Source organism: Ursus arctos, unplaced genomic scaffold (assembly GCF_023065955.2).
Source record: "Ursus arctos isolate Adak ecotype North America unplaced genomic scaffold, UrsArc2.0 scaffold_7, whole genome shotgun sequence".
Classification (NCBI taxonomy): domain Eukaryota; kingdom Metazoa; phylum Chordata; class Mammalia; order Carnivora; family Ursidae; genus Ursus; species Ursus arctos.
This window is the reverse complement of record NW_026623089.1, coordinates 44,173,818-44,199,147: the sequence shown is the minus strand read 5'-3', so window position 1 is coordinate 44,199,147 and position 25,330 is coordinate 44,173,818.

Below are 25,330 nucleotides of genomic sequence, written 5' to 3'. Positions count from 1 at the left end.
CATATAATAAGACATAGTGATTCAGTGTACTAGTATGGAAACTCCATATGCTCTTATCAGGAAAAAGCAGGATACAGCTGTGTGTGTGTGTGTGTGTGTGTGTGTGTACACTACAGTGTTGCTTATCTTTATGGTGAGGAAAATAAAGACATTTTATTAAATGGATAGAATTTTTAGTGAATATTTTTGTAAGTTCTCCAAAGCAGATGCTTTCTGACTGTTCCCAGATCGTGTGGCTGCCATTTTATTTTATGCAGGAAATGACATCTCCGCTTATGTCCTTTTGAAGTGCCTCATTATGCAATCATATAGGGGGTGGGAGGAGGCTCTCCCTTGCATCCTTTACCTGCGAGCTTTCTCCAGAGCCTTTTTGAGTCAGCACCTCCATCTGTGGCCCAAGATGAGAAACGGGGTACTAAATCACCTTGACAGTTGTCTGTTTGCATTATATCCTCAGCTCCTACCTTGTGTGCTGACACCACACTCCTCACATCTCTTATTTGGCTCTCCTGAGTGCTGGCATTCTCAGACAGAACAGAGAAGCATCACTTTGCTTAAAAGACACGCGAATATTAGAGCTATCTTCCCAGAATTTCTTTGTAAGATTATTATTAATTTTTAATCAGGGATAGGGTTCCTAAGAAGTAAGACCAAGCCGTGTTCTCCTTTGTATAAGTTGACTGCCTGACTTGAAGTATTTTCCCCAGTAGACCATCACATTGGCAAAAAATCTCTCCTTTATGCAGAGGAGTCATTGACAAATTCATAAGAAGAATATACATATATATTTAAAATATATATCTTAAGATGGTTATATCATCTGATCTTGCAATTCATAATCACTTAGAAGGAATTAGCTTGAAAGGAAATTACGCCAGGTGAATTAGGAACAGGATAACAGTGGGGAACACAACCCAGAGGGATGAAACTCACAAGGAAAAATCGTTTGAAAAAAACAAATAAACAAACCTTCTTCTTTTACTGATCCCCATATTTCCTAGAGCTAGCCATGCTTAGGCTCAAAAAATATGTTTCTAATATTTGGTCAGCATTTTGTGGGGATGTCCTAGCAACAGGCATGATGTGGAATGCTAACAGCGAGAATAGAGCCAGACATATGCCACCTTATGGGAACTTTCAGCCAAGTGGGGAAAACAATGCCAAGAAATAAGCAAAAGGCCTGGAGCTTTGAGAGAATGTGCAGAGAAATGTATCCAACTGCCTGGGCAAGAGAAAACTAGCAAGCTGAGAGCCTTGGCATTTTCTTAGTGAATTTCACCATTTTCAATTAAAATTGATAGCATGCACTTTCTGTCCACTCTGACTGCTGATACATTGCAGATTAATTACTTAACAACCATTACCTATGATTGAATTGTGATGAATTCCCTCCACATTATCTTTACATACCTTAGGTTCTTCCATCAGCTGAACTTATTCTGCTTGTTTGTTTACATGTGTAACCACCTCTTCTAGGCTGAAACCTTCAAGGATCATGGTCCAACTATCAGGTGCTGATTAAATGAGAAAATAAAAAACAGTTCTATATTTTGAGTCTCATATAAATTAATTCAACTTATAAGGAACATCCAGTAAAATAGATGCTTATAATGACCAACTTTATCTTCTTTGAATCCAATCAACATAAACGACAACACTAACACAACTTTAATATGATTATAGTTGTAGGATGACAAAGTAGGAAGAAGTCCAGAAAATTAAGCCAAAGCCTGCTTAAGAGAACCAGACTGGGAGAGGCTGTCAAATTGAAGAAAGATCATATAAAAAATTATGGAGAAGTCTGTGCTCCTGAGGTAATCTGGTTCTCGTCCAGAAAACCCAGGCAGCTAGCCATCTTGTTAGCTGAGCCCCAAGACGTTCATTCATGAGCTCTCCCTCTTCAGGGAAGAGAGGATCATGCCTATTCATCTTCTACTACCAGAGCTGAGGGGTGTATACAAACGCCACACCCAGTTTTATGTTAATACGTGGTCTAAAATATTCAAACACTGGATGAATAAAATGTCATATTATCAACAAACTACAGAACTTATGGGCACTCCAACAGCAAGTGGAATATTGTCATTCAAAATGACTTTAATGAGTCTTAAATTGGCTTAGCAGCACAAATATGTGGGAAGAGGTAGGAAGCAGAGGGGAGAAGACCCCTGATGGTTGTAGGGGACACGACAAGGAGGGAAAGGGACCTTCAGACCTGATTTCAGATAGCCGTTAGTAATGCGTCACTCTGTAATTGACCTGAGTGCCAGGGAACCCTCAGTATCTGCCTTTTGGATCAATGTGCAGTTCTGTGAGCTGTGACAGCTGAGTGCTGAGTGGGTTGTAGGTGGAGTATGCCTGCCCTATCTTATGAAAGGCAGAGAGCTAGCAAGGAGAATCTATCTGACATGGTAAGCAGCCAGATTAATCAAGAACAACTACTTTTTCAGCCATACAGAACTATATTTCCAGGGCTATTTTTTAATAGCTTCAAGTAACCTGTATTTTCCCCAGTCCTTACTTGTAATATAGCATGCATGTAAGGCGAACCCGAAAATATTTAGAGTCATAGCACAGCTGAATTTTTTTTTTTTTTTTTTTTTACTTTGGAAACATTGCCTTATATACCATTTGCACAATACCAGGATAAAGTCAGCTGCACAGATCTGATTTGCTGGTTTGATCATGAAAAACAAAAAGGTGACGATGTTATTGCAAGACTGGTTAGTGTGAGAAGTGGTACTTAAAAAAGCAGGAAGGTTACGCAAGATGCTATGATATCACATCTGGGAATCTAACAGGGAAAAAGTTTACTCAGTAATATATGCTTTAAAAATCCAGAAAGTTTATGGAGTGCCTAAGTGGCACAGTCGATTAAGCATCCGTCTCAGTTTTGGCTCAGGTCAGGCTCTCAGGGTCATGAGACTGGTGCAGGCTCTGTGCTCAGTGTGGAGTCTGCTCAAGATTCTTTCTCCTTCTTCCTCTCCCTCCCCCAGCTCACGCATGTGCACTCGCTATCTCTCCCTCTCAAGTAAATAAATAAAGAATCCTTAAAAAAAATAAAAATCCAGAAATTTTAAATAATGCCTTGAAAAAGAATTAATTCACAATTGCAAATATATAGTTTTAAAATTGTAAAACCACGGGAAGATTTGCCATTTGTAACAACATGGATAGACCTTTTGAGTATTATGCTAAGTGAAATAAGACAAAGACAAACACCATATGATTTCACTTATATTTGGACTCTAAAAACAAAACAAACAAATGAATGAACAGACTCTTAAATGCAGAGAACAAAGTGGTGGTTGCTAGAGGGGAGGTGGATGGGGGAATAGGCAAAATAGATAAGAGGATTAAAGGGTGCAAATTTCCAGTTATAAAATAAATAAGTTATAGAGATAGAAAGTACAGTGTAGGGAATATAGTTAATAACATTGTAATGACATTGTATGCCAACTACACTTACCATGATAAGCAGTGAGCAATGTATGTATTGTTGAATTAATACATTGTACACCTGAAATAAATAGAACATTGCATGTCAGTTATACTTCAATAGTTTTTTAAATGTGGGAGGAAATAACATTTTCATTTATCTATATTATTTTGTGAAGACATAGTATAGTGATTAAGAAAATGGATTTGGGGGTACCTGGCTGGCTCAGCTGGGAAGGCATTTAACCCTTGATTTCAAGGACATGAGTGCAAGCACCACATTGAGCGTAGAGCTTACTTTTTTTAAAAAAATGTAAATAAATAAATAAATAAATAATAAAAATTTATCAAGAAAATGGGTTTGGGGATCAAACAGAGTCAGATTCAAGTCCTAGTTCTGCCTCATTCTTATTCTGTTCCCTAACCAAACCTAAATCTCCCAGCATCTCAGTGTCTCATGTATAAAATGGGAGATCATATGAATGAATGAATGAATGAATGAATACATAAATAAATAAAGAATAATATAAATATCGAACTCGCAGGATGGTTGTGAGGAACGAATGACAACGCACATAACGTTCATAGTAAGCATGCAGAGTGTTAGCCATTAATACTATTTATAATAGTACTCAATAAATAGCTCCAAATTCTACTGTATTCCTCAAACCCATTTGACTCGAAGACTTGTATACTCTTTTAATTATAACACGATTGCACAACATAATATTTAAATTTAAAAAATAACAGATGTTAGTTTCATCAACATTTCTCTCTGTGGACAACTCACATGAACTTTGAACCATATAACACTTGTAACAGCTTGTCTTACCAAGACTATCTGGGTTCGCCAAGGTCAAATCAAATTTCCTGAAATATTACAGATCTATGGGCATCTGAACACAAGGGCAATAGAGAAAGCTTTATAATAAGATCCTGAAATGTCATTAGGATAAACTTGTATTGAACTTGAAATGATTGTCTAGCCCAAGCAAGTAGCTATTACATGCTCAGTCAATGCTTTTGGAAGAGCCGGAGGGAGGGAAGTAGGGAGGAAGTAAGGAAGGGAGGGAGGGAAGGAAGGAAAAATGAAGAGGGGAGTAAACAGGGGGAAATGAACCACAAGAGACTATGGACTCCTGGAAACAGTCTGAGGGTTTTAGAGGGGGGGGAGGTGGGGGGATGGGCTAGCCCAGTGATGGGTATTAAGGAGGGCATGTATTGCATGGAGCAGTGGGTGTTATATGCAAATAATGAATCATGAAACACTACATCAAAAACTAATGATGTACTGTATGGTCACTAACATATCATAATAAAAAAATTAAAATTAAAAGGAAGGGAGGGAGGGAGGGGGGAAGGAAGGAAGGAAGGAAAGAAGGAAGGAAGGAAAGAAGGAAGGAAGGAAGGAAGGAAGGAAGGAAGGAAGGAAGGAAGGAAGGAAGGAAGGAAGGAAGGAAGGTTCAATAAATAAATTAATTATATTGGGGCGCCTGGGTGGCTCAGTCGTTAAGCATCTGCCTTCGGCTCAGGCGTGATCCTGGCATTCTGGGATCGAGCCCCACATCAGGCTCCTCCGCTGGAAGCCTGCTTCTTCCTCTCCCACTCCCCCTGCTTGTGTTCCCCTCTCGCTGGCTGTCTCTATCTCTGTCAAATAAATAAATAAAATCTTAAAAAAAAAAGAAATTAATTAATTATAAAGATTGGGGACCTTCCTCTTGCTCAGGTTGTTTCAAGGCTCTCCTCAATCTAGTTGCAGCCAAAAAATCCTTCCACTTTGCCCCAAATTGGAGCCACATCCTTACTTCATTGTCAAACTAGATTTAAGACGTTGTCCTTCCTTCCTAACCACTTGCACAATGCCGTTTTTGAACATTTGCCCTTCAGCTAATACTTTACCTAGCAAACTGCATCCCTCCCTACTAATCCTAGGTAGATGTCCCACTCCCTGGACTTGAGGGTGTTTCTCTGTTCACTTACTTTATCCTTTTGTATTTAATGCTTATATGTGCCTTCTCCCTAATCCTCATGGCCCCAATAAGAAGGCACTGTTCATGTATTATTCTTCCCCAACAAACAATACTATACAAATGAGTATTTGTTGACTTTTTAAACATTTATACATACTTTTATGATTGTGTGTGTGTGCATGCGTGCACTGCTATTTGAATTACATGGCATGGTTTCTAATAAATTACATTAAGAATATACAGCTTGCGCCCATTCCTCAATTCAAATACAAAAGTACAGTACAGGAGACAAAAGGTAAACATGGTGAAGCAGGATAACTCCATCATGCTTTGTCCATTGTCAAGAAGAAATTCAGCAGGATAGGTATAATTAGGGATGTGGTGTTTCACCTGTGGAGGCCCAGGTGGCTGCAGCCCATGTGAACCTGCTTTCAGCCCTTGACAGACATTGCAAGTGAAAATCATTTTGATCAAAGTCCCAAGTTAGATCACACACTGAAAATTGATTCATCTAGGTTATACCTTAGACTGAAAAATATATTGGAAGTTTTCTACCCGAGAAAACCAGCTTGAAAATCATATAAGGCTTGTCACTCCGGGAGACTTGGCTATATGAAAAGAGTTTGATGTGGAAGTTTGGAAAGTACCTATACTAAACTGAACTATTGCCAAGATTATTAATGTGTCACTTCGATGAGCCAAGAATTTCCATTTTCCCCATAGGGGAGGATGTCTCGGATAGTCTGAGGTGGAGAAAGGGCACAGCTTTTTATTTTAAGAATAAAGAATTTCAACTTGAGGAAAAGAAACTCAGTGAGGTTTTGACAGAATCTGTTGGGAAGTGGAGGCACACATGATGTTTTATAAGTGTTGGTATTACAATCAGATCACTTTTGGTACGTGCCTTCTGATCATCTAATTAGTATAATGTCAGCTGGGCTTGAGAACCATTTCTTTTTTATAAACCATCTGTTTTGTCATAAAAGTTTCTTTATAAGCCATATGCAGGCAGAGCATTTGTTCTTTTTTTCGACATTATCTTCTGTGTTCTTTGTTTCTACATCCTTTGTCCTGAAAGGTAGTTTTAACCTGTCTAGGAAGGATGCAGGGAGTGCAGTAGAATAAATAAAGAAACGTTTGGCGAATTAAAAAGAAAAATCACTTGATTGAAGACACAATTGTAGTATTACTGATCTCAGACATTGAAGAGCACATTATCTTCGGTCCTTCTCATGAAAAAGCAGTTCTAGTTCCAAAATGGTGAGCCTTGGATCAAGTTGCCTTCTGAGCCTCACTATTCCTATTTAAAAATGAGAGTAATAAAAAGGAAGATTTTGTAAGGAGCTAAATTAAATGCAAATACAAAAGGAAAACATAGGAGAAACAATATGTTGTTGTAAATGACACCTTAAAAGTGAAAGTATTTTATAAACTACAAAAGAAATAACAGTTGTAACAGTTGGATACATCTCGATCATTGCGACAAATAGTTATTAACCACTAGAAAGAAGGCTAGTATGAGTCATTTAATAACAATTGTCTACTATTGGTGACTCACTAAATTTCACTTCCTTAGTAGGTTCTTTCTACATATCTGTAAATATAGTCAGTCTTTTGCAAGCTAGTGAAGTTAATGACTATGAAATAACTATTCAGGACTTTTTTTTTTCCCTTTACCTTAGAATTTAACCAAAATGCACAGCACAAATCTGTCACACTCCTGCTTCCACCTTGATCAGAATTACACAGCTCTACTTGAGCCCTATTGAGATCCCAAGAGTCTGGCTACATAGTAATAGGTCAGAAATAATCAAAATATCAAGAGCATCAATATCAGTTCAGGAATGTGTGGATAGAGCCTTGTGATCAAGCAGTGAGCACCAGTTATAAGCATAATGGAATGCTCGAAAGCATTTCAGTAAAGTGTATTGGTTGATGCGAATTTTCAAAAGCGTGTTAGACCCGTAAGGAAAATATAGCCATCTTTTTTGGATGGTGAATTTCTTGGTAGTAATAGTAGCAGTGTTGATGTTATTTGTTTATATTACACAGCAGCTCGTATTATTCTAAATGCCTTAAAACATATAGCTCACAACAAGCTTTCGTTCCGCCTCATTCATCCCAATTTGCAGATATTGAGCTTGAAAACTCTGCCAGAAAACAACTCAAGATTCATTATTTGTCTACACATGTTGAGTGTCTACTAAATTCAGAACTTTCTCATTCCTTTCATCAGGTAATATTTCAGCCTCCAGGAATATGTTATTATTGTCCTCCTTTATAGACGTAGTAAGCTAAGGCTCAGGGAGTTGGCCAGTCGCAAAACAAGATTAGCGATCGAGCTAGGACTTGAACTCCAGAGTTCTGACCTTTTGGAAAGCATGGTTGCTGGCCATGCTCACAGCCTGAGTTACTCTGTGAGGCTGATCCTGGCTGTGAGGAGAGAGAGGAAAAGGGAACAAGCTACAGGACAGAAAGCAGTGCGGTGTAATATGTAAATATGCTGAGAGGGTCACACTGCAGTTGCCAAGCTATGATGTGTTTCATCTGGTCAAAGTTAATGAATACTTACCAGATTGTCCCGTGGATTCCAATATCCTAATATTTGAATAACCCTTCTTAAAAACATCATGCCTTTAGTATGACTTGATAAATTCTCTGCATTATTATTATTATTATTATTATTATTATTGGTACATTTAGCACTCCTCATACCCAGTGCAGTGGGAGGATAGTTTGGTTTCTTTACATGAGGTTCCTCATTCCAGAGAAATACTCCTAACCAGGGGTGTTGTCTCCTTGAATGACTTCAACATCCTTTCAGTTGCTCAGGCAAAAAGCCTTGGCTGCATCCATGATTCCTCTCTTTCTCTCACACTCCTTATCCAATGGCAAGAAATTTGTTAGGCTCCAACTGGAACCACATGTAAATCCTACCATTTCTCCCCACTACCACCACTACAAATTTCATGTGCCCTAAATGAACCCCCAGCCTTTTTTCATACAAAATGCTATCCCAAAAGAATCCTTTATCCCACCTTTGCAGAATTGAGTTTTTCTAATTTCATGTGGTATTGTAAAAAATATCCCTATGAAATTTCAACTTCTATCTTTTGATCCTTCCTTTCAAACTCTGAACTTTTGAGAATATGTTTGAACTTTGAGAAGTGTATTGTCCATCATGTTAGCTTTTTCAGATTGCTTTCATGTCACCCCCCCCAAAAAAAAAAAACCCCACATATCATCCAAGTCTTTATTCCAACCACTAATATAAATGTTGTGAAGGACAAGTACAAGGGCTAAGGTTACAGCGAGCTGCTCCAGGCTTCTGTCCAACCTGATATTAGTCAGCACTTTAGAGGGACAGTTGATGGTTATACTAACTATAAATCTATAAATCCAGACTGTATCATATCCTTCTATCTTGCCCACAAGGACATCATATGCTCTGCGAAAAATCAAGAAGCACTCTGTCTATGTCTTTCTAGTTTGCCAGTCTACTAATGCTACCAAAGGAGAAAATTGTATTAGATTGGCTTGTCTTATTCCAATCCATGAGGGAACTTTGTAATAAATCTTTAAAGTTTTAATATATGGCATTCCTGGTTTTCTTTATGCATGTCTGCTTTCATCTTTTTGAAGTAAAAGTATTTGACCACCTCCAGTCTATTGGCAGCTCCATCATCTTCCAAGATTTTGCAAATGTTACTTCATAATTATTTTCAGTGGTATTTACAACTTGTTCATTCATAAAATATCACTGATCCAAACATTTTTAAATATTGGTGTTTGAGGCCTGACTCAGCTCGTAATTCAACTATATAGTTGCTTAAAACTATACAAGGATTTGCTCAGAAGACTACGTTAAGAAGGCAGGTGGAGCACATGCATCTGTCTTGTGCCCTTCCCACCCAAATCACTGCGTGATGCAAATAATACAAAATGAGAATACGTTGATAACAGTGCTATCACAAAAACATAGAGGTGCCAGTCTTTGAACAGAAACTTTTGAAAATCAAAAGCATATTGAATTAGCTTGTTGGAAAAACAAGAATGAAGGAAACCGTCATTGACATATAGAGGAGAAAAGCAGAGTAAATGGAGAGGCAAGTGCTGTGGTATTTGAATTTCATGATCAATAAATACATGACAAGCTGTTTGGGCTAGTGCTTCTGAAGTTTTGCATGTCCTTGAATCACCTGGGACACTTGTTCAAATGCAGAGTCTGGTTAGAGGAGGGGAGTGGTGGCCAGGAGTCTATATCTCTTGCCAGGCAAGGCTGACGCTGCTGTTTCTTGGACCTTGCTTTGAGTTGGAAGGGCCTTGATCTGAGTCTCTCTGGAGTGCCCAGCAGGCTGTTTCAACAAGTGCTCCAGGGGATTCTGATATAAGCTCAAATGTGAGACCCACTGTTAGGTCAGTGAACAGGTATATTTCGTTCCACTGGCTTATTACACTCCCTCTGCCTACACTTCTGTTCCCTCCTCTATTCCAAGCTATAAGCTCCACGAGTGTTTTCTCCCAAGGTTAAAACCTTACCTAACTCTGCTCTTAGATGGAGTTCATCAGGGCTGCTAAAGAGGGCCTACAGTGTTGATTTGTTCTCTGAGGTAGAACGAGGCAGCCTTGGAGATAACTTTTAGCTCTACAATCTACTTGAAATGTGAACAAAAGAAAAGGCAGCCCTACCCAGTGAGAAAATCTATCCAAGTGATCCATCCCAGTTTGAAGCATTTCTTATTTTGGTATTTGCATGAAAGTTCCCAAGCATGCATGTGAAATTCGCCTTTCCTAGAATTAGGCTTCCAGTTGGCATCCAAACCACCATTTATATGGAGCCTGTGTCTAGTTTTGCTCTTGGTTTTTTTGGGTTTTGTTTTGTTTTGTTTTGTTTTTTAGGGACCGCCCCAGAGCAACCATAGAAGCCAACCATCTATTAAAATACTTGAATGTTATTATTCAAGCTAAAAGCTATTAAGTAAAATATTAATCTACCTACCTTGATAATAATCTGGAAGGCTAGGTTCATATTTAGAATTTTGGGCTCTTTGGAGTTCCACATGTGAACATGGAATCACAAGGACAAACTGTACGTGGTCCTCAAGGTCTTCACCCTGACCCTGGACAAACCACTCACTCTTTTCTTTTCTCTTTTCTCTTTTTCTTTTCTTTCTTTCTCTTTTCCTTTTCTTTCTTTCTCTTTTTCTTTTCTTCTTTCTTTCTTTCTTTCGTTCTTTCATCTTTCTTTCTTTCTTTCCTTCTTTCCTTCTTTCTTTCTTTCCTCTCAGTCTGTAGCTGTTGATCTCAGCATTCCGCAAGTATTCCGTATCTTAGCGATTCCAGACAATCTCTTCAACTATAGTACTGCATTAGAGTATCGATGTTAAGTACTGCCAGTGGACAGTTAGGGCAACAGAAAGCTTGCCTCCTCCCAAATGACATATTAAAATCTCTAGGGCAACATGTGAAATTTTAAAGGCTTCTAAGATGATTGCCCAGTTAACATTGTTGGTTTTGAAATCATTTTACATAATGTTTCCATGCCCTTCTTGATTATGTCTCCAGAGAGAAGTAATTCTTTATCAATATCAATATTTGCTTAGAACTTATTTGTATTTTAAAGAAATAAAACATTATAGACAAAACTAAAGCCCTTTGAACATTTTCTTCCTTCACTGCATAAACCACTTTCCCTCCTTGTGAGTCTTCATCCTGGACAAGTATTTACATGTTGTCCACATGCAGAGCTGGTGCTCAGCTGATAGGAGGCATACAAGCTGACTTGCTTTATGTTTTTCCATACAACATCATTTTTTATAAATTTTTTTTTAAGATTTTATTTATTTATTTGACAGAGAGAGAGACAGCCAGCGAGAGAGGGAACACAAGCAGGGGGAGTGGGAGAGGAAGAAGCAGGCTCACAGCGGAGGAGCCTGATGTGGGGCTCGATCCCAAAACGCCGGGATCACGCCCTGAGCCGAAGGCAGCCGCTTAACCGCTGTGCCACCCAGGCGCCCCTCATTTTTTATAAATCTAACCATTTAGATGTGATGAGAGTATATCAGGTGTATCTATTTCTGAATATTTTATTCTAAACACAATCAAAAATATACATTTGATAAAAATTTGAAATGTTAAAAATGTATACATGTGTATATAGATATATATTTAACCTACCTTAGAATATGTAATATACACCTTTGCACTCAGCACTCGGTTTCATCATGTAATTGTTCGCATATTAACTGCATGTTCTTTTCATGAAATAAAAATATTTTTTAGAGTTTCCCCCAAATTTTAAACCTACCATTCTCGGTACTCATTACTTGACCCTCACATATACAAGAATATTTCATCTCCTGGATCCCTTCTGTTTTTGATAAATTTGATAGAAGAGATAAACTTAGCAAAAATTGGACTAAGAGATTTCAAATATTTAGAGAGAGAAATAAGACAACAGAACCACTGGAGAACTTTTTGAAAAATTCCTTTTCATTTCATTCCCTTCTCAAAGTAGCCATTCTGACAAATTCAGGATTTCTCACTTCATGAATTTGTTTCTTAATGCAACCTCTGCCTGGTTTTAAGATTTTTCTCCTTATCCTGATGTTCTTCAATTTTACTATAATGTATCTAGCTGTGGTTTGGTTGATTTTATTTTGGAAGTTATTTATTTGGGTACTTCCAGTGTTGCTTGGAGAACTCTTACCTTTTTTCAATCTTGATAATCCTTAGTTATTATTTTTTCAAGTATTGCTTTTCTTTCCTTCTGTTCTTTTTCTCTGGAATGATTCTCAAGCGTCTGCCACAGCCTCTCCAGTTGCCCTACATGTTATTTTTATTTATTTTTTTAGTATTTATTCCTTTGTCCCTCTGGGTTGCTTCCTGGGTGGGTTTCTAGGACCATCTTTCAATTCACTGATTTGTTTTTTCACTGTATCACTATGTTAATCCCATACATTATACTAATTTATATTATATTTTCCCATGATTTCTAGTTGGTTGTTTTTCATAAGACAAGAGGGGATTTTTTGGGGGGAGGGGGTTGCTTTTCTTTTATGCTGTTTTTTAATTTAATATTTAATTTATCCCATTGAGGATTTTAAACATCTTTTAAAACACTTGTTGGATGGTTCCATAAAATTCATTTTTTCTGGAATGCATCTTATTGACCATCTTTTCTAGGATTCAGTTTTTTCTCAGTATTTGTTCTCAATATTTGCTTTCCATCTCCTTTTAATGCGAGGGTTGTGGGGTTTTTTTCTTTTTTTCTCTCTCTTCCTACCTTCTTCCTTTCTCTCCCTGCTTACTTTTCTTGATCCCAGTCTATCTGCATATTGGTTTTGGCAGTTGCCTCTCAGACCCCCCGGACTCAGGCAATCCAGAATCAGATTTTACAAGGCTGTGATTCTGGACATAAGCAGATTCAGTCCCTGCACCAGCAGAAGTCTGATCAGCTCATGGGTTCCATGTTCACATCCTGTCTTCCCCTAGGCTTTTCGATTACTTAGAGAGGTATGGGCCACTCAGGTAGCCATTTGCCACTTGCGACGATTGAAATTTAATTTCCAATCAGCTAAATTACATAAAATTTAAAATGCAGCTTCCCAATTGCACTAGCCATTTGTGTCTAATGGGTACCTTAAGGGATGGCTCTTTTCCATCATTGCAGAGAGCTGTGCAGATCGCGCTGCTCTCGAGTCATCATCCCAGGCATTTCTTTTTCTCAGCAGCAGTGTTTTAAGCTACTGTTCTTTGGAGGGAGTGAGCCACATGCTCTGGCTCTCCTGCTCTCGAACACGGGTACTGACTCTGTCTGTTCCGTGAGATCACTTGTAGACTTCTTTTCTGGAAGGAACTGCACTTGGATCCAGAACCTGGCAAGTCCGTAGTTGCAGAACCACTCATGATGTGCGTTTCTGTTCCTTTTCTGGCCTTCAGATTAGAAGCTACTTCTAGATTTTTCTTTTCATATTTGAACCATTATGAATAGTAGTTTCAAGCACATGGATCTCTGAAGCAAGAACTTTGTGCATCTTGACCTAGGAGCTGGTCTGTTCACTTTTACTACAGGTTTATATTCCATTATATTTTTGAACCATCTATGTTTGTTTATACATATCCATTTTATGGCTATTGTAGCTGCTTCTAATTTTCACAATTCAAGTAAATTGACATCCTTGCACATAACTTCTGCATAAGTGTGAGAGCTCCTTTGTGGGCATATAGCAAGATAAGAAATGGAGCTGCTGGGTCATAGAAAACATGCACACTTAATATTGTTATATATTGTTCTACAAAATTATGACACCAGTTTATGCACTATTCCCCATAATTTTCCAGAGTTTAAAATTTATTTTTGCACCTATGTTAAGTATATAATGCCTAACATTTTAATGTTCATTTCTTCAATTATTAGAGAATAATAATATAGGAGGGGCAGAAGAAGAGGGAGAGAAAATATCAAGCAGACTCCATGCTGAGTGTGGAGTCCAGCTTGGGCCTGATCTCATAACCCTGAGATCATGACCAGAGCCGAAACCAAGAGTCAGACACTTAACCAACTGTACTACCCAGGTGCCCCTGATTTGTTTTTAATTTTGGTTTTTTTTTTTGTCTTGTGTGTCTTAGTCAATAAATTATTCCCTAGCCGAAGTTCATAAAGATATCTTGCTGCTGTATTTTCTTCTAAACATTTTAAGATCTGTTGACATACTTAAAAATAAAATACCTCTGGATATATCTTTGTATGTGTGTGTGTGTGTATAGTAAGCCCATAATTTAATTTGTCCTATATGTATAATCATTGGTTCTATAGCCCTTTGTGTATGGATTTTCCTTTCCTCTCTGACTTCTAATGTTCCATGAGTGTCACACTAATATACACGTATATGTAGGTCTATTTCTATTCTCTGTTCTTTACCATCGATCTATTTATCACATGATCCAATTTCACACTGTCTTCATAACCAGTCTTTGTACCTTATAAAGCAAATCTCCCTCACCTTGTGTGTCCTCAAATTTTTATTTATCTATCCATCAACTAACTTACTACTTTCAAACTTTAATATTCTATTTTTTGCATCTTACATACATGGACACATACATGCACACATATACACATTCATATGGGGAAATTGCATTTAACTTGTACATAAAATTGGAAGAATTGCCAATTGATGATGTTGCTTTTTCCATTCAGGAAAATGAAATACTTTCGTTTTTTCTATTTAGATAAATATTTTTTTAGATCCTTCATGAAATTTTATGATTTTCTCCAAAAGGATCTTATGCACTATTGGTTAGATTATCTGATGGTAATTCATAATTTTAGTTGCCATTTTGAATGGGATTTCTTTTTTTTTTTTAATCCTTTTTCTAAATATTTGTTAGTGGGATATAGAAAAGCAAGTATTTTATATGTTGTGTTTTGTCAAGCAAGATTAATAACAATCATTATTAATTTTAAGAGTTTGATATCTTAATAGAGATTATAATGTCTTGGAAAAATAAATTGGTGTATTTTATTAAACTGTATTTACTTTTCTATTTTTATTTTGCTGGCTAAAACCACCAGGAAACTAATTTAAGTGTTGAGTCCAGGCATCCTTGTTATATGTGACTTGAAAGGGAAAGCTTCTTTTTCCCATGAAGTAATATTGGAAAATATATTATTATATTCTCACTATAGGACAGTGAATCTCAAACCTTAGGGTGCAGTAGAAACACCTCTAAGCCTTATAAAAACACAGATCCTCCACCCCCAGAGTTTCTGATTCAATAAATGTGGGCTGGGTGTAGATCATTTCTACTGCAGAACAACTTTTCAGGAGGTGCTGTTGCTGCTGGTTTGGAGGTGGTAGCGAAGCTGGGGGTTACGGATGAGAGACAGGTTCCAGTGGTCAAGTGAGGGCTCACTGAGAAGGCGCCCTCTGAGCCCAGTCTTGAGGACATGAGGGAGTTTGCAGTGAAGATGCCTGGAAGTTCCCTCAGGTAGAGGGAACACAAGAGTATTCTTGATGTGCTTGACAAACTTCAAAGAGGCTATTGTGTCTAGAGTGGCATGGTCTGGAAGAGTCATAAAAGACATGGTAGAGGGGTGACAGGAGGACCTTGTTGGTCGTTAAAAGGACTCTCTCTTTCATTTTCATGACATAGGGAATTGCTCTGAGGATAATGGGACTTCTTATCACGTGATGTGACTTAATGTTTTAAAAGAATTATCTGACCTTTGTGTTGAAAGTAAGCACGAGGGTGCCAGGACAAAAATATAGAGGCGAGGTGAGTAATTCAAGGAAGTACTCAGTAATTCAAGGAAGAGTTGTGGCCCTGGTGGTGGGGAGAAGTGATAGGATTTACATATAGGTCCAAGTGGAGCCTGACATATTTCTTGCCGTTGGATAAGGAGTGTGGTAGAAGGAGAGTCACGGGTGCTGCCAAAGGTTTTGGCCTGAGCAACTGAGAGGATGTTGGAGTCATTCAAGGAGGCAACACCCCTGACCATTTCTCTCACATGAAGAACCTCGTGTAAAGAAACCAAACTCTCCTCCCACTGCCCTGGGTGTGAAGAGTGCTGCAAGTATCCAAAAGAATATTAATGCAGAGAATTTATCGAGTCCATACTAGGGGCATGGCATTTTTTATGAAGGATTATTAAAGGATTAGGGACCACTGTGGACTTCCTTGTGAGAAAATAAATTCTAGTTTGAGACTAGCTAATGTTAAACCTGCGGCTCGACACCAAACCAACTCAAAATGAATATGGCGACACTCAGGTTTGTCATGGATTAGATTTGTTTATTATTCTGCCTTCTGGTATTTGCCTCTGGAAAACAGTAGTCATTTCAACTTGTGTGTTTTTCCTGAAAATGAGACTGGAATGCTCCTCTGACAAAGTGAACATTCCTTCCCACACTAAGATGCCTGCTGTGAGCAGCTGCAGACCCAGCTCTGTTTCAGGGACAAAGAAATACATATTGTGGAAGTAACCACATCTCATGCTTCTTTTCTACTTTCTTTGCATTTATTGTTATTATTCCTAAAAAAGCCAAAGCCGATTTTTTTTTCCTTCTGATTTACATGAACTCTTGAGCTTATATAAGATGTGCCTTACCCTTTTCAGTTTAACTATGATTACTTTTAATTCTCCCTGGCTGTGGAATGGATCATGCCCTAATTTAAAAAATCAGGTTTTCACACAAGGTAAGAAAATTGCCAAGTGTACACAGGGATTGTTGTCTATTGCTAACTGTCTAACAGGAAGAACGTTGTGGCATATCAGAAAAGAGTTTTTAATCAGCGTTGCATACAGTTCTTATTTCTATTATTAATGCAGGCATATTTAAATGATTCTTTTCCCTACCAATCAAATCAGTGGTTCATTGACATGACATTGAGGGAAGTCCACCTCTCTTGATTAGTAACATCTATTAACCATATTTTTTAGTATTCCTGACTGTGTATTCTTTTTCTTTATTTTAATGGGTTTTTTTTATTGTATTATGTTAGTCACCATACAGTACATTCCTTGTTTCTGATGTAAAGTTCGATGATTCATTAGTTGCGTATAACACCCAGTGCACCATGCAATACGTGCCCTCCTTACTACCCATCACCGGTCTATCCCATTCCCCCATCCCCCTCCCCTCTGAGGCCCTCAGTTTGTTTCTCATAGTCCATACAGACTGTGTATTCTTAAACATTAAAACCAAAAATAAGATTCTTGTTGCAAGTGTTCAACTTTTAGCTTCTGAATAATAAATAATGGGAGACGCTCTTCTGTAACTCCCCACCATCATCACCACTAGTTAGCCTCTAAATAGTGAACCTGAGTTTTTTGAGTAGGGTTCAGGAAAAAGAGGACAGATTTAGGGAGTTTGAAAGGTCTGGGTGTGAATCTTAACTCTTTTCGAAGGCATCCCGGACAAGTTGTCATCCAACCTCTGCTTGAGTCATTATAGTGACAGAAAATGTGTTACTTAATTTCCACAGTGGTGCGTTTATTTTTCCTGTTTCTAGCTGTTATTTCCATATACATATATAAACATTTGAGCCTTGGTTTCTTCAACGAATAAATGGAAATTGAGAGGCGCCTGGCTGGCTCAGTTAAACCTCTGACTCTTAGTTTTGGCTCAGGTCATGATCTCATGGGTCCCGAGATCAAGTCCCAACCCCCGGCTCTGTGCTCAGTGGGGCGTCTGCTTGAAGATTCTCTCCCTCCGCCCTCCCCCACTCCAGTGCGAGCACACGCACTGTCTCTCTCTCTCTAAAAATACATAGATAAATCTTTAAAAAAATAGGTGAAAATCAAAATGGGAATACCACAGGGCAGAGAGTTAAAGATAATACGTCTAACATGTCTGTCTTATTGCCATTGCCATTCCAAATGTTTCGTTAACATTAGGTATTACTATTACTATCCATTTTTAAAGAATATGTCAAATCTTTGCGTGAAGGAGAGTGTCATTGGAAGGTAATGATGTAAATAAACCTAAAGTGAATTTGAGATTGTTTTGATATAAATTCAATTCCGTAGAACTGATACAAGAATCTGATTAATTGGCAGAATAATGATATAGAAGACAACTGCAGGAGGACTTCAGATAGAGAATATTTTAGATATTTAGCATTCAGGCAGATTTTGTAAATGGCGGTAGTATTAAGTCTGTGTGTATTCTAAGAGGAAATATTATCTTATCATAAATGTAGATCACAGACATAAAGTAACATGTAAAATATAGCTTCAGAAAAAGAGAAAGAGCTGGCAGGGAATCTGTGGATGAGGAACTGTGGAACCACAGCCTTGTGTTCTGTGGGGACCACCACAGACATCTCAAGCTGGGTTCCCTGCCTCCAGTCTCAGCCCTCTCCCACCCAACCTCCACACCACCACGGGGAAAATAAGTATTTAAAACTACACACATTATATAGAGATATACTGCTCTTACATGAAATTGTTTGTACCCAAACCCAAACAGCTCACACACCTCCACATATCTCAGAATGACGATCTGTTAAGGCAGATGGCGAACCTCAGAGAGAGAGAGAGAGAGAGAGAGATAACTTATAGCTTTCTTCGCAATAACACTTGTACTGAGACTCAGAACACACACAGTTCTCAGTGACTGGTTGCCCTATGGAAGTCCTGTAAAAGAGGTGTAGACATAGAGGACTCAAAGTGTTCTACTGATTTTAGCTAAAATTGAAGTGAGATTCAGCAACACATAGTAAATTTAACTTTTCTTCATCCAAATAAAAACGAGGCTCTGATTCATTTCATGATAGGCACATAATTATTGACCAAAGCCATTAGGAAGAAATCATAGGCCCTCAAGACTTCCACATTTCATATCCATTCCAAGTCATGACTCTATATCTATTCTACATGTAGGTACATCTATATCTACTAACAGCGTGGAAAGAAAATTAGGGTGGAAACTGATTACCACTGATTGCAAAGGTGTTTATATAAAATTTAAAGGGTCCCATAGAGAATGACTGGTGGACTGGACCCGGAAATGACTTATTCTCTAATAAGAAATTCAAAAGTTTTGCTCACTAAGATACAGATGCTCAAAATTATGAAATATTAAAGCAGATGTTTTTAAAAACCATTTTTATTGAAGAAAATCATTTCTATTTAATTAATGAAAATGCATTTATTACTATGAAATCATACATTTTTAAAAGATTTTATTTTTATTTATTTGAGAGAAACAGAGATGGTAAGAGAATGAGCAGTGAGGAGAGGGAGCAGCAGACTCCCCGCTGAGCACGAAGCCCAATGCACTGCTCGACCCCAGGACCCTGGGATCATGACCTGAGCTGAAGGCAGACACTTAACCAACTGAGCCACCCAGGCATCCGAAATCATACATTTCTATATTATAAGTAGTCTTTTACCAGTTCTTTCATTGGTTTATGTGGCTACATCCAAGACCAAATCCTAATCAAAATAAAGAAAATAAATACCTAAAACATGTATAGGTGTATAAAACTCTAAGTAGGTTTTACATCTACAAACTTTTTGGTCCATTTAAGGGTTGATCCTAGACCATAAGCTTGTATTAAGTAAATAACTTCTCCTACCAAACAGTAATCATGATTTTTAAAGATGGAATACTCTCTAAGCAGATTTTTTGGCATTATCTGCTTCTTCCATGTTCTCATCCAATATCATTCATTTGTAGAAAAACGTTGAATCATGCATAAGAGAAAGCTATCATGGGACGCATGGGTGGCTCAGTCAGTTAAGCGTCTGCCTTCAGCTCAGGTCATGATCCCATGGTTCTGGGATCAAGTCCTGCCTCGGGCTCCCTGGTCAGTGTGGGGCCTACTTCTCCTCTCCTCTTGCTCCCCCACCCCAGCTCATGCGCTCTCTCTCTCTCTCTCTCTCTCTGTCAAATAAATAAATAAAATCTTAGAGAGAGAGAGAGAACTTTCATGTAATCTTCAAACAGAATGGATCTTGACTAATATAGGAATACTGAATTTTTCAACCAAGTGGTTCTCAAGCCTCTGCAGTAACATTCCATTTCTGTCTGATCTGTGAACAGATCTTTCCTTATGTCGACCACTGTCTCAGTCCTTTCCACTCCCACTCACCTGTAGGTCCTTCTCTACATCAGGGCCTCACAGAAAGAGACCAAACCTAGGGTCCCAAGCTAGCTGTCATCTAGAGATGACAACTACCACACTCCCTTTCCCTCAAAGGAGACAATCTCCAGTTCTATGGCTCACCAACAGGTTCCTCTAAACATTCATTTTCATTGTCCCTATTAAAGAGTGATAAGTAAACCTTCTATTTGGTATGGTTTCTAGATTCCAAGAACAGGGCAATCCTCTTATTGGTTCTGATTATTTCTCCTTCACTGTTCAATATCTAACTCCTGTTCATAGCAAAGGTTACTATTGACACTAAAGGTTCTAATATATGAGTTGACAGCTGTGGGCAAAGGAAAAGTAATTCAAAAGCTTTCAAATATTCAGTGAAGAAGAGTTACAGGCAAAAAGTCCTGGACACAAATCACAACTTCAGACCTTACTAGCTTTGCAACTTGGTCAAATTACTTAATCATTCCAAAACTCTTCTTTTCACCTTTAAAACTACAAATAAAATAATGCTGACCTAACCATACTGGGTGAAATAGATAGGTGCAGTAATTATATAAAGTGTCTAGCACAGAATCTAGAAAATTGTAGGCACTTGATAAATGCAGCCCCTCCCTTTTCCACATCAAATAATGTAGATTACTTCCAGGAGCCTCAATCACTTCTTATTTACTTCTGACGAATGATTTTTTTTAAAGTACTAATTATAAAATGGACTAATTATGTTGTAGCCTTGGGAAGTTTTAGAGTAGGTCATTAAAGTTGTAATTGTGGTGTGACTTTTTTCAGATAGAGGTCTGGTAATAAATCCCCCAGAAACCTTTATATAATGTAGCTTTTTTATTTGAAGCCAAGGAACAGAATAAGAAAACTAGAGCTTTTCATCTTCAAAAGAGTTTATGAGCTTTAAGTAATTAATAGGCACAGCTCTCTTTTGTGCACCAGGCCAGGGCGATTAGCCCTGTTGGCAAAGGAGGAAATGAGTGCCCAGAGGGATAAATCACTCTCCCCAAGGAGCTGTGAGCCGCGTGTGAATGTGAGTGTTGGCGCCTGCACATGTGTGAGTGTCGTGGAGGTGGGTGCCAGTTAGAAGGAGTAGTGAAGATTCCTAAGGAGGACCTATGCAAAAGCCTACTATGATATCTTTTATAAGTTTAGTGAGATCTCTATTTTCTAGAAAGATTAGGGAAAGGGATTTCTGCTGCTGGTGTGATAATAAAGTGTATGGGTGCTCATGTTATGTAGATACAGGTCCGTAAATAAATACCTTATTATGTGCTATATAGAGCGTACGCCGTATATAACCAGCCCTGCTGATCAGTCACATGTTTGCTCCCAAATCCATACCCTGGCCCGTCTCCTGTTCTGCACACCATCTCAGAAAGTCACATTTCCCAGGGTCTCTTGACCAATGGCTTCTGAGTGGAGTGGCCAATGGAAGGCACTAACTTTGAAGGCAGGCCTCTATTTCTGATTTCTCTCATTGCTTTTTATTTTCTGTTTCTTGGTTTATTTCCAGCAGCAGTTCATTTAGGGTTCCAGCTCCTGTCTGATAGACCCCATGGATTCACCTTGGTTTCCTTGACTTGGACTTCTCCCTTTGTCCTGTCAGCCTGTGGGTGAGAGTGATTTCATGCTCTTGCCCACCCCCATGTTACCTTTTTGTCCTCTGTTTAGCTTCTTATGCTTTCTTCACTTGCTCTATTAATTTTCTATTGAATTTCCTTATTTTGAATATTTAAAGAGATTTCTGTTTCCAGATATACCACTTCTTTCTTTCTTTCTCAGTATATTTAATTTTGAATGAGCATGTGAATTAAGAGGTTAAAACACTATAGCATACTATACAGTCTAAAGTCATATTAAATATCATTGTATTTTCTTTTAGGCTTTTTCAGATTAATTAAGTTATGCCGTTATGTAACTGTGGGCAAATCATTGGATTCTTAGGTTCATTTTTATCTCTGTCTGTATAATAAGTATGCAATGATAGGCCCTCTCTTCCTCAGAAGATAGTTAATAATAAAATGGACCACTTTAAAAATATGCAGAATACTATCTGAATGGTCAAGAACTACATGGGATAAAGAAAAAAACAGTCTCTAGTGACAGTTTACACTGATGTCAAATCCAAGTCCTAACACATGCTTTCCATCTGCCCTGGGACACAGAAATTAATTTCTCTCAATTTCAACCTCTATTTGTAAAACAGTAGTAGTACCCACATCTCCTTTTTATCAGCTTCATGAGGATTACTTCGTCTAACGTTTGTAAAGATCTCAGCACTTGAGTAGAGGAGGTTAGATCTCGCTCCATCTGTGATGCTACAAGATGTAAAAGAACTTTGTGATAGCACTTTCTTGTTGATTTATTCCTACGTAAAACACAAAGAGGAATATTGAATATGTCACCCATAAATTGATTAACTGAATCTTCTTGTGCTTTTATTTATTATTATTATTTTTGCTTTTCAAAAATCACTATCATGTTTTACCCATTTCGAGTCACTCCTTTACCTGAGCTGCCATTTTAGCTTGCCAAACACTCCAGCTAAACAACAGTCCTTTGAATTCTGTTTTGAATTTATCAACTACGATGTCAACTTAATTTTTGTAAACTTACTTGTACCAGGTTGTATTTTGCTTTGTTTGAATTATAGGTCAAGAATCTTATCCATATCACTGTCAGAAAAAATATTCCCTTCCGTGCCTTCTCTAAGCTTACCTGTGTTTACTCACGGTTTTGTGTGATTTTCCTGATTTCCATATGACATTCAGTTTTAGAATAAGTTTTACTATCCATTCTTGTCCAAGCTAGTGACATCGATATCGCCTCCTCTTTTTGACCTTGCTTGGTTTCCAGAACTCTAGCCAGTTGAATTGTGCTGACTGATCTTCAGTAAAATGTATGCTTTCACTGGAAAGACTCTGAGGAGTCTGGCATCAGGGATGGCATGCGGATTTAGGAATATCTTTGCTTTTTAAAAGGAAATGTTAAAAAGAAGAAAGAACACTGGATTTAGAAACAAAATCCATGGGCTCTAATTCTTGTTCCACCCCTTAAGGCCTTTGATGTTTTAGGCAAGTCCCCATCTTTGTTTTATAGTATTGTCCTCCAGAAAATGAGGTGGTTAGAACAGACTATGATGTCTTCTAACTCCACCATTCTATAGTATCAGAAAACATTTAGATTTGGGTCAAAACTATCCTTCCTTGTCTAGTTTAATTTGGATATTTCTTTTTTTTTTTTTTTAAAGATTTTATTTATTTATTTGACAGAGAGAGAGACAGCCAGAGAGACAGGGAACACAAGCAGGGGGAGTGGGAGAAGAAGAAGCAGGCTCTCAGCAGAGGAGCCTGATGTGGGGCTCGATCCCATAACGCCAGGATCACGCCCTGAGCCGAAGGCAGACACTTAATGACTGAGCCACCCAGGCGCCCCTAATTTGGATATTTCTATATTTAAGAGATATATTTATTTATTTAATAATTTAGTTAAATTGTTATTGAATTAATTTATTTAATATTTAATTTTATTAGATATTTGTTTAGTAAATAAATTTATTTGTTAAATTTATATTTAACATATATGTATTTATTTATTAAGACTTTACTTTTTAAGAGAAATGTTGGGTTCATAGCAACGTTGAGGGGAAGGCACAGTTTCCTACACATGCATAGCCTATCCCCTTAAAAACATCCCCCACCAGAGTGGTACATTTGTTACAACTGATGAACCTACAATGACACATCATAATCACAGAGAGTACATGGTTTATAATGGGTTCACTCTTGGTGTACATTCTATGGGTTTGGACAAATGTCTAATGACATACATCCATCATTATGGTATCATGCAGAGTATTTTCACTGCCCTAAAATTCCTCTGTGCTCTGCCTATTCATCTCTCACCCCATAAACCCTGGACAACCACTGATATTTTCATGTCCATAGTTTTTGCCTTTTTCATTATGTCATGTAGTTAGAATCATATAGTATGTAGCCTTTTCAGATTGAGTTCTTTCTCTTAGTAATATGCATTTAAGTTTCCTCTTTGCCTTTTCAATGGCTTGATAGCTCATTTCTTTTTAGCCCTAAATGTTAGTCCATTGTGTGGAGGTACCACGGTTTATTCACCTGCTTACCTACTGAAGAACATCTTCATTACTTCCAAGTTGTGTCAATTATTAATAAAGCCACTATAAACATCTGTGTGCAGGTTGTTGTATGGTTGTGAGTTTTCAACACCTTTTGGTAAATACCAGGAAGCATGATTGCTGGGTCATATGCTAAGAATATGTGCAGTTTTGTGAAACACTGCTAACCTGTCTTCAGAAGTAGTGGTACCATTTGCGTTCTCCATAGCCATGCAAGGGAGTTCCTGTTGCTCCACCAGTTTGCCAGCATTTGATGTTGTTAGTGTTCTAGATGTGGCCATTCTAGTACGTATGTAGCGGTATCTTGTTTTAATTTGCATTTCCCTGATGACATACAGTATGGAGCCTCTTTTCATATGCTTATTTACCATGGGTATATCTTTTTTGGTGAGGTATCTGTTAAGGTCTTTGGCTCATTTCTTAATTGCGTTGTTTGTTTTCTTATTGTTGGATATTAAGAGTTCTCTCTTATATTTTGGATTACAGTCCTTTATCAGATGTGTCTTTTACAAATATTTTCTCCCAGTCTGTGGCTTGTCTTCTCATCTTTTCCCATTGTCATTCATGTTACATCTTTTTGCTTCTAAACTATACTATAGTATTGGGAAATTCTTGTTATTGAACATCAAATGGGGGCTCCTGGGTGGCGCAGTTGGTTAAGCGTCTGACTCTTGATTTCAGCTCAGGTCAGGTCTCAGTTGTGACATCTAGCCCTGCATTGAGCTCAGCGCTAAGTGTGGAGCCTGTTTGAGATTCTCTCTCTCTCCCTCTGCCCCTCTCCCCACAGCTTGCATTCTCTTCTCTCTCTCTCTTTAAAAAAACTAAAAAAAAAAAAAAAAGAAGAAAGAAAGAAAGAAAGAAAGAAAGAAAGAAAGAAAGAAAGAAAGAAAAGAAAATCAGATAAAGATGTGATATTATAACTGGGTCCTAGAGAGTCAGTGAAACCAAGAACAGGAATCGTTTTGGGGCACCTGAGTGGCTCAGTCAGTTAAGCATCTAACTCTTGGTTTCGGTTGAGGTCATGATCTCAGGGTCTTGAGCTCGAGCCCTGCATGGAGCCCCGTGCTCAGCTTGGAGTCTCCTTGTCCCTCTCCCTCTGCTCCTCCCCCCAGTCTCTCTCTCTCTCTCTCTCTCTCTCTCTCTCTCATAAATAAAT